At 37.4% G+C, this 10,380-nt stretch overlaps 1 long non-coding RNA gene across 1 annotated transcript; it reads left to right on the plus strand.

The window, feature by feature from the left end:
* The first annotated feature begins 5,239 nt into the window (after positions 1–5,239).
* On the plus strand, positions 5,240–9,027 carry LOC122204432. Its single transcript, XR_006195663.1, has 4 exons — positions 5,240–5,280; positions 7,089–7,202; positions 7,498–7,548; positions 8,931–9,027. It is a non-coding gene; the product is annotated as an uncharacterized LOC122204432 (long non-coding RNA).
* The last annotated feature ends 1,353 nt before the right edge of the window (positions 9,028–10,380 follow it).

Genomic DNA, 10,380 nt, shown 5'->3' on the forward strand with positions numbered 1-10,380 from the left:
CCTGGGTGGTCCAGTTGGTTACGCATCTGACTTCAGCTCAGGTCATGATCTCACGGTTGTGAGTTCGAGCCCCAGGTCGGGCTCTGTGCTGACAGCTCAGAGCCTGGAGCCTGCTTCAGATTCTGTGTCTCCCTCTCTCTCTGCCCCTTTCCCACTCATGCTCTGTCTCTCTCTGTCTCTCAAAAATGAATAAACGTTAAAAAAAATTTTTATAAAAATTTTTTTAAACAGCTTTATTGAGATATAATTGATATATAAGAAACTGCACATATTTAAAGTATACAACTTGATGAGATTTGACACACATATATATACCCATGGAACCATCACTATAATCCAAGAAATAACTATATGCATCACCTCCAAAGTTTCATCGTTTTCAGTCCCAGAAATTTGAATTTGTAAGTGTGCCAAGAGTTAACTGGTCTCTTAGGGACCTGTTCATAACAACCAAATTCTCAAGAGATAGATGGTAAAGCAGACACCAGCAGATTTGTTAATTTACTATGGAAGACTGAATATTTCTAACAAACTCAGAGCACTCTTTGCCCAGTATTAGAAACAAGATACTTTAGTAGTTCAGAAATGGATGTGTCATCAGAAGTTTGCTCAGTAACAAAGAATCAGATGCTTTTGAGGAATATTTCAACAAAGAGATAAAAAAGCTAATGGTCTCTCCTTGCCCCCCCACCCCAATCTTCTTCACTTTTCTAGTGGTCAGACTCTGTGCCTTCTAGGTTAAAGTGCTTCTATTTTAAAGTTTATTTATTTATTTGGTATTTATTTGGGGAGGGGAGGAGGGCAGAAAGTGAAGGAGAGAGAAAATCCCAAGCAGGCTCTGTGCTGTCAGTGCAGAGCCTGATGCAAACCTCAGTCCCATGAACCATGAGATCATGAGCTGAGCAGAAACCAAGATTCAGATGCTTAAGCGACTGAGTTACCAGGGTGCCCTCTGTTTCTATTTTAAACAAAATTTCTCCTTTTCTAGACTCAAGCAGATAAGACTCCTTTTTTGTTCATAGGGATGTGCATACTGCAGATGATTCAGTGACAACTTTCTTTTGTTATATCTTTGTCACTTTAGTAAGGCTTGGACATTGTCCAGAAAATAGTCATTTATCTTTGCCCTTGTTTGTAAACTCTATGGCTATGTCTGGATATGATTAAGCTCTTGGATATTGTATGTTGAGTCCTATGAGATACCCTCACGGAGGATTTTATCTACCTATGGCATTGAAGTCACCTTGCCATGGCTCCTACAGAAATGGCAACACCAATACTTGCTGGTCCCACTAAGACACATAAAACATTTTCATTTTGCACTGCAAAAGGACTAGCAACTTTGACTCTAATATGACTTCATAGTGAATACTGCAGTCATTTCTCAAGGATATGTGGTGTTATGGGTAGTCTCCTCTTCCTCTTCACCTTTGGTAGATGATTTACAGAAATATTTAAATGTGTTTCAGCAAGTTAAACATGTCAGCGCATGTCAAAACACTTAAATTATAATGCGAATCTATGACCTTACCACAAACATGATGTCAATATCAAAAGACCTCTTGCTGTAATTAATGTCTTCCATGAATTGAGTCTCTTTGAAATGACTTTTTACCAAGCTCTTAAACAAGTTAGCCACTGCACATATTTCCTAATTGAAACATTCCTGGCATTAATTTTTATTAATTAATTCTTTAAAATAAAGAATTTTAAAGGCTAGAAATTATGATCTTTTTCACAGTGGGAAGAATTTTGTTTCTAATAAAAGCTTAATAAAAAAAATTGTCTCTATTAATAGAGAATTAAATAGAGAATTTAATTTTGTATCAATATGTCAAGATAAATTATCATTTTTGAATACCAAACAAAGTTCAGAAAAGAAAGTGGCATCGTTAAGTCTGGACATTTGGTACCTAGTAGGAATTCAAATAATGCTGACAGCTTTAACCCTGTCATCATGTGTAAAGTTTTGATTATAAAATAATTTTCATGGCTTTTGATTTGAGATTACTTTTTGGACTTACCCTTCAATGTCAAATTAAAACATAGTTACTAAACAGTGGCTAAGAGAGTAAATACTATGTGTTAGTTACCAGCACAATGTTAGCCATCACCGTGAATGAAGAAGTGAGGGCTACACAGCATTTAAACTTATTCCATGATATACAATCTTCCAGGCTTGTTGACTTGCAAATCTGCAACTTTGATTTGATTTGATTTTGCAGACCATGCTTCAATTATGTGTGTCAATTTCTAAATTGAAAATAATAAAATCAATATTAAAAATATCTGGACTTGTAGTCGTCTGTGACTTGCCTAACAATCATTTGTCAAATAAATTGTTGATCTTTTGAACAGTATTTAATAAGGCTTCCAATTCCAAAACTACTGTGTTAACTGTTTTTAATTGGTTTGGTTATACAGTCAGTGAATGTGTATTCATGTTGTACTCAATGCTGGGAATAATGTGAGCGAAAACAAATGAGTTGCCATTTTGACTCTGCATGACTCCTTGAAAGCTTAGACTGTATCTTCGACTAGCATCTGGACCTCCATTTTTGGCTGGGTCCCATTACAAGGCCTCCTATTACTATTTTTAGGAATATAATTTGCCTAGAAGTTCTTCATCCAGCTCTTCAGTTGTATTTTCTTACAACAGTGGGTGCCACCCTTGCTACATTGACAGAGAGCCTAAAAAATATGGTATTCTCTGCAGAAGCATAGTTGATCTGGAATACAAATTCAGAAGAATTTTTCTGCAGAAATATGACTCTATTTCATGAACAAATTATATAATTACAATCAGGGATACATTGTTTCAGATATTAAAAAGCTGTTGGATGAAGCAAATTTGAGAGCTTTAAAAATAAACTCAAGCCAGTGAAAGAAGAGTTAAGTATTTAAATAATATCTGGGAATGCTGATGAGTTGAAGAATTAATGAGCACATTAAGGTTAATAGAGGACATTTAAGAGTTGTCCTTTATTTGGGAAGAGGACACTAATCATGATGACAATCATACTCAGCAGATATGAGGTTTTCTCCAGGTGTTCTGGCCACCCTCACTTGCCTGACTCATAAACCTGGCCAGCGTGGTCGAAGAGGATTAGAAAAAGAGACAATCACAAAGTACGAGAATTTTCCCCAAGCTAGCACGATATCCCCATCTACCACATGCTTAGTTTCTGACACAAGTCCTGGATTTTGGCATTGGTCTTAGAAGATACTCAGGTTGTTTTTCATCCTGCTATAATGCACATTTGTGTATTCAGTTTGTTGAATGAGCTCAACTATTTGGGGTGATTCTCCTGAAGACAGAGATCATGCCTTAACCAGCTCAAAGTTCTTTGTGCTAAAAACTGAGATTTCACGTGGAAAGTATTCTTCAAAAGTTTGTTGTATGTATGAACAAACGAAACATTTTTCAGGTGCTTGGGTGGTTCAGTCAGTTAAGTGTCAGACTCTTGATTTTGGCTCAGGTCATGATCTTACGGTTTGTGAGATCAAGTCCCATGTGGAACTCTGTGCTGATGTCACAGAGCTTGCTTGGGATTATCTCTCTCTCTCTCTCTCTCTCTCTCTCTCTCTCTGCCCATCCCATGCTCTCTCTCTCTCAAAATAAATACCTAAACTTAAAAAAAAAAAAAAGATTTTTTCCAACTATACATAATGTAAATAACGCATCTTGTGAAGTCAAATCTATTTCAACACCAAAAGTCCAGTTACAATATAACCATGGTTGACTCATGGGCTCACTAAAGCAAAGTCACTCACTAATATCCTGTTTTTGAGCATTCTTCCTCATGGCCAGTTTCGCTGCTATAGGTCACATTATTCCCTAACAGGCTTCATCTTGGATAGTACATGGCATACTGAATGACATTACAAGGAGCACCTTGCCTTGTCTATGAGGTAAGCAAAATGTTTTAGAATATCTGCTATAGGAACCTTAGCTATTCATAATTTAATGAGGTGTATGTGGTCATTTTTTGTTTGAAACATGAAATTTGAGTGCTAATACTTTGATAAGTTATAAACTTCTACCCTTTCCTACTTTCATGCCCCTCCTATTTTCTACTGATTCAGTATTTGCCAGCCATGTACCATATGAAAATTCAACATCATTGTGTGAAAAAATAATAATGAAGAGGGAAGAGAGGACAGAAGGAAAGGGAAAAAGAAAGATATCATTTACCATTGCTTCATAGCATGATTTTTATATTCTTTGATACATTTTCTCTACATTTCTATGCAGAGAAATGTTGGCCGTCTCATGAAATTTAACAGCACCCTCCTTCAAAGGAAATCGACCAAAAAAATACTTAAAATGTCCTCTTGGGAAATAGTTTTAAACTCTCATGTTATTAATTGAATTTTGTCCCCTAAATATTAATCTGTTGAAGTCCTAACCCCCTGTACCCCAGAACGTGACCTTATTTGGAAATAGGGTCTTTGCAGATGTAATTAGTTAATATGAGGTCATACTGGCATAGGGTGGACCCCTAACCCAATATGACTGGTATCCTTATAAAAAGGGAAAATCTGGTAGGATTCAGCCATAGAAGAATGGAATTGTAGTGGCCAGAATGGCTTTATTCAAATGCCTCGTTCTTTCCACATGGTGGCTTGGGCAAACAGTCCGACTTCGTCCATGGTGGCTTAGGGCTCCAATACAAGTGTTCCAAGAGCAGGGAAATGGAAGCTGACATGCTTTTATAAGGCCTGGGCTCCAAAAATGGCCCAACATCGCATCTTTAATATTTTATCAGTCAGAGCAAGTACATAACCTGCTCAGAACTCAAAGGGAGGCAACATAGACCCACATCTTAATTGGGAAGAGTTTCTAAAAATCTTCACCCTAACTTAATGTGCTACATGACTCTTATCAAAAATTATTTCCATATGTACTTAGAAAAACCATTACATTAATTACAATTCACTGATCATTTTAATTTTTCAAAATCATTTTTTTTAGGCAAGGATTTATTAATTAAGAGATTAAACATCTTTCAAGTCCCCTGCCTTATCCCCTTCAGTCAGCATTTATATGTCTCATTATATCCAATGTGTGCATTTATTTTTTATAATTATACTCATAAATTAATTCATAATACCCCAATAATCCTTAAAGCATCTTGTCCTCTACATCTTTTGTAATTTCCCTTAGAGAAAAAAAAGGGAAATTTTGGATACATCATGCTAAATACAAGGCAGAGACTGGGGTGATGCTCCTACAAACCAAAGAATGCCAAAGATTGCCAGCAAGCCATTAAAAGCTAGGTAAGAGGACAGATTCTCTCTCATAGCCCTCAGAAGGAATCACCCTTCCAACACCAAAATCTTAGATTTGTAGCCTCCAGAACTGTGAGATAATTCATTTCTGTTATTTAAGTCACCCTGTTTGTGATACTTTGTTACAACAGCCCTAGCAAACTAATACACCTTCTTTGAAGTCATTGACTGGAAACAATAGTGTCTGTCTTGTCAGGACAGGCTATGGGGCTCATGGGTGCCTCAGTAAGTTAAGGGTTCATGACTTTGCTCAGGTCATGAACTCAGGGTTGGTAAATTCAGGCCTTGAGTAGGGCTCTGTGCTGACAGCTCAGAGCCTGGATCCTGCTTCAGATTCTGTGTCTCCCTCTCTCTCTTTCTCTTTCTGCACCCCCCTCCTCTGCTTACTCTCTTTCTCCCAAAAATAAAATGAACATTAAGACAGGCTACTACCACACTCCCACCCACATTGAAACCATACTATGAGACAGCAGAACCTTGACTTCTGCTTGGCTGAAGCTTTAAAAATCACTTACCACTGAAACGACACTGTACCTTATCTTGCTCTCTTGTGATTAATTACACAAAGCAGAGGCAGGAATAGCAGTTAACACACAGGTGCTCCTCATAGAGCTTTCCTATTGTTGACCCTAAGCAATGGTGAGGCAGGAGCTGTTGACTGATACATTACATAGATTAATATAAGAGATATTAATGAGTTCAAGGGCGTTCTCCTTATTTCTATTCCCCATAGCCTCTAGTTTCGTGCTGAGCACAGAACTATTATTTAGTACTTAATCTTTGATAAATGATATTATCAACTCTCTTCAACTGTTTATTTTTGCTTTGAAATATTTTGAGTAAAAATATAAGTAAAACAACTTGTTTTCACTACATGTAAATATCAATATCAATAGGTACAAAAGGTATTGAATTTCTGTTCTTTCTGAGAAAGCTTTTCTGTAAGGGGACCTCAAAGACAGACAAGCTAGTCTCTGTCGCCATCTAGGGAAAATAGAGGATTATAACAGTATAGAGCTTAAATTTAAATTTCGGCTTCCGAAGGAATAGTTAAAACTATACTTAGAAAAATGCAGGAATATAGAGTTTGCACATAGAGATGCTTCCTTTTTCTATGTAGGGTAGGCCAGTGTATACTTTCACTGTTTGTTATCTTGTCCCAGCTTGCAGGTGTATGACCAATGTGATTAACTATTTACTCATTTAACGAATCTCTGTTTACCCACTACTATATTCAAGGCACTGTAATGGTAATTAAAAGCAGTATATAAAAAAAGAATCAAATGTTATAGATGGGTAAACAGGTAAAAAGAAAGCAGTATAAGACACCTTACCCACGAAAGAGTCAATCGTGTGATATAAGGGAGTCTGACTTAAAATTTCTGTTTAAAGTAATTTATTCTGCCCTTGCTATGCTACAAAAAATAATCAAAATCATACCCATTTTTGGGTACTCTGTTCACTACTAGCCCTCCCACTGTCCATTTGGATCCATTATTGCTTTCTTTCATCTCTCTGGACTTTCTAACCCCTTGGCTTTGCCCCTATGTTCCTGGTTTAGGCTGAAAGCTACCTTTTGTTTTGAAGACTTCTTGGTCACACTTCTTTGACTTTGTTCTTGAGAATTTTTTCTTAAATGTGACTTCTTTCTTTACTCTAGCTTCTATGCCAGACTTAGACAATCCTAACAAACCAAAAATTATACTGGAAGCAAAAATGACACTCATTGAAACCCTGGGCCTTAAGTTCCCTTGTACACTGGGGATGAGACAATGCCTTCTTTACTCTCTGTTTAGGAAATGCAGTACAAACCAGTGTGCACCTAGCTGTCAATAATAACCCCTACACCTGGCTCAAGCATCTGTTTTGCTGGCCTCCCACCTCAAGAAAGCTGCCAGAAAGCTTATCAGGTGGGTGTGTTCCCTGCCACCAAGAAAGAAAATTCACTGCAACTTGGAGAGCAGATTAGTGTAGATTTTGATGGGCAGGTTACTTCAGAGGACCCCCACATTTTTCCCACATCCAAGTACTAGCCTTAATAGGCCCTGAGTATGTTTCTGAAGAAGTGTAAAATTGTCAGGTGCCAAGTGACCATACTTTCTGTTATGGACTGAATTGTGACTTCCCAAATTCTTAGGCTGAGATCCTAACCTCATTCTCCTATGCAATAACCACAATCTTGGTTCACTGCTCTTTCCTCTCTAGAAAATGTGGCTCCATGGAGTCTTCAACTCAAGTAACAGCTCTGCTTAGAAGGTGAGTCTGTCTTTCCCTTGATCTTAACTCTTCTTTGTAGAGGCATAAAGGTTTTTCAGGCAGCAATAAATGGTTGTCTTCTTTAGGGGAGATCAGTAAAGTATCAAAGAAATTCCCTTAGCCCCAAATATTCATCACGTCACTTCCCTCATAACTTACCCATGCACATGGATCTTCCTGAGATCACTGCAAAGGCTATCCAGTCCCCCCAGTGCTCATTATCAATACATCTTTCATGTTGCTCCTAGGAACTTCAAAAATGTGTCAGAATAAGACAAGTAAGCACCTGCAAGGCCACATTATGATCTCACTGAGATCTCACTTAATTTCTCAATTTTCTCAAATTATGTTCAACTATGATGTTCTAATTCCCTGAATCGAGTTATACTGTAAGGTGAACATCAGATGATGTTATATCTCATGACTCAAACTCCTCTCACTCATTTCCACTGTCAGAGATTTTTTTTATATGTATTTATTTTTTGGGGGGAGAGTGCAAGCAGGGTAGTGGCAGAGAAAGGGGAACAAGGGATCAGAAGTGGGCCCGGTGCTGACTGGTTGACAGCAGCAAGCCCGATGTGCTGCTCAAACTCATGAACCGGGAGATCATGACCTGAGCTGAAGTCAGATACTAAACCAACTAAACCACCAGGTGCCCCTCCATTGTCAGAGTTTTAATTTCATTCTTGCTTCTAATACCTTCTCCCCAATATCAGCACAGTGAATTTTTTAAAAAAATTGAGCCATACTCATATTGCTTTTCTCCCAGTAAAAAAAATCCTTCCACAGTACCTAAAATGTGGGCTATGAAGCTCCTAAATTAGCATAGACTACCTTGTGTGATAATTCCAATTTTATCACCAGCAACTCCCTCTTTTGCATTTAATGATCAGATCACACCAATCTACTTACCTTTCCCGAATACAATATGACATTTTACAACTCCCAGTTTAAATATATGTCACTCTCCTTGCCTGGAAGCCTTTTCTCTCACATACTCATTTGGCTGCCCTTAATAACCTTCCAACTTCAGCTCTAGTATCAATTCTTCCAGGAAGTCCTTTGTAACCCATTCCTAGACTGCAGCAAAGGTCACTCACTCACCCCCATGCCTCACAAATTACACTGTCTTTACACTCCATTTCCCTAATTAGACTGAGAAGGTGCTAAGGGAAGAGTTCAGACCTTTCCCATCTTCTGATACCAGCACCAACACAGGAATTGAAAACTGGCAAGTGCTAATTAAACAATTTATTCTAGATCACAACAGATCAAGAGAAACATGCTCTACAAGTGTTTGCTTGTTTGTTTTTTGTGGGGAGTGAGGGGTCATTGGGATGGGAGTATTAAAATGTTGTTTTTGCAATACCTGGGTCATCTAGGTAAGAGAAGTCCCTCAGTCCAATAGCTCCTGTGCCCAAGTGTCAGCAAGGATGGAAAGAAGTTGGAACCCTTGTACACTACTGGCGAGAATGTAAAATGGTGCCACCATTAAGGAAAACGTTATGAAGATTCCTCAAAAAAATTAAAATAGAACTATGATATGATCCAGCAATCCCACTTCTGGGTATATATCTAAAAGAATTTAAAGCAAATCTCAAAGCAATATCTGTACACTCATGTTTAACGCAGCATTATTCACAATAGCCAATAGGAGGAAACAACCCAAATGCTCATCAACAGCTGAAAATATAAAGGGAATGTGGTATATACATATAAGGGAATAAAAGAGAATTAAAAGAGAAGGAAATCCCGTCACATGCTACAACATTAATGAGCTTCAAGGACATTATGCTGACCGAAATAAGCCAGTCACAAAAGGACAAATATTACATGATTTTCATTCATACGAAGAACTCAAAATCATAGAAACAGAAAATAGTTGGTTGCCAACAGGTGCTGGTGGTGAGGGAAGATTAGTGTATAGTGAGTACAGAATTCCAGTTTTGCAAGATGAAAAAGTTCTAGAGATCTACTGCACAATAATGTGAAAATACATAACACAACTGAATTATACACTTTAAAATAGTTAAGATGATAAACTTAACCACATTTTTGCACCATTGGTGGGAAGGTAAACTGGTGCAGCCAGTCTGGAAAACAGTGTGGAGGCTCCTCAAAAAAATAAAAATAGAACTACCTTATGACCCAGCAATTGCACTACTAGGTATTTATACAAAAGATACAAAAATGCTGATCTGAAGGGGTACATGTACCCCAATGTTTATAGCAGCACTATCAACAATAGCCAAAGTATGGAAGTGCTCAAATGTCCATGACTGATGAATGGATAAAGAAGATGTAGTATATATTTATATAATGGAATATTACTGAGCAATCAAAGAGAATGAAATCTTGCCATTTGCAACAACGTGGATGGAATTGGAGTGTATTATGCTAAGTCATAAAAAGACAAATATATGATTTCACTCATATGTGGAATTTAAGAAACAAAACATGATCATAGGGGAAATGAAGGAAAAATAAGATAAAAACAGAGAGGCAGACAAACCATAAGAGGCTCTTAAATACAGAGAACAAACTGAGGGCTGCTGAAGGGAAGGGGGAGGGGTGGATGGACTAAATGAGTGATGGTCATTAAGGAAGGCACTTGTTGGGATGACACTGGGTGTAATACATAAGTGATGAATCACTGGGTTCTACTCCTGAAACCAATACTACATTTTACATTAACTAACTTGAATTTGAATAAATAAAAATTTTTAGAAGATGACAAATTTAACCAATTTTGCCATGATTAAAAATTAAAAGATGATCTATATCCATTCTTTCGATTTAGAGAAAAGAAAAAAAGAGGCCTAATGTGGGGAT

Source organism: Panthera leo, chromosome D4 (genome assembly GCF_018350215.1).
Source record: "Panthera leo isolate Ple1 chromosome D4, P.leo_Ple1_pat1.1, whole genome shotgun sequence".
NCBI lineage: Eukaryota > Metazoa > Chordata > Mammalia > Carnivora > Felidae > Panthera > Panthera leo.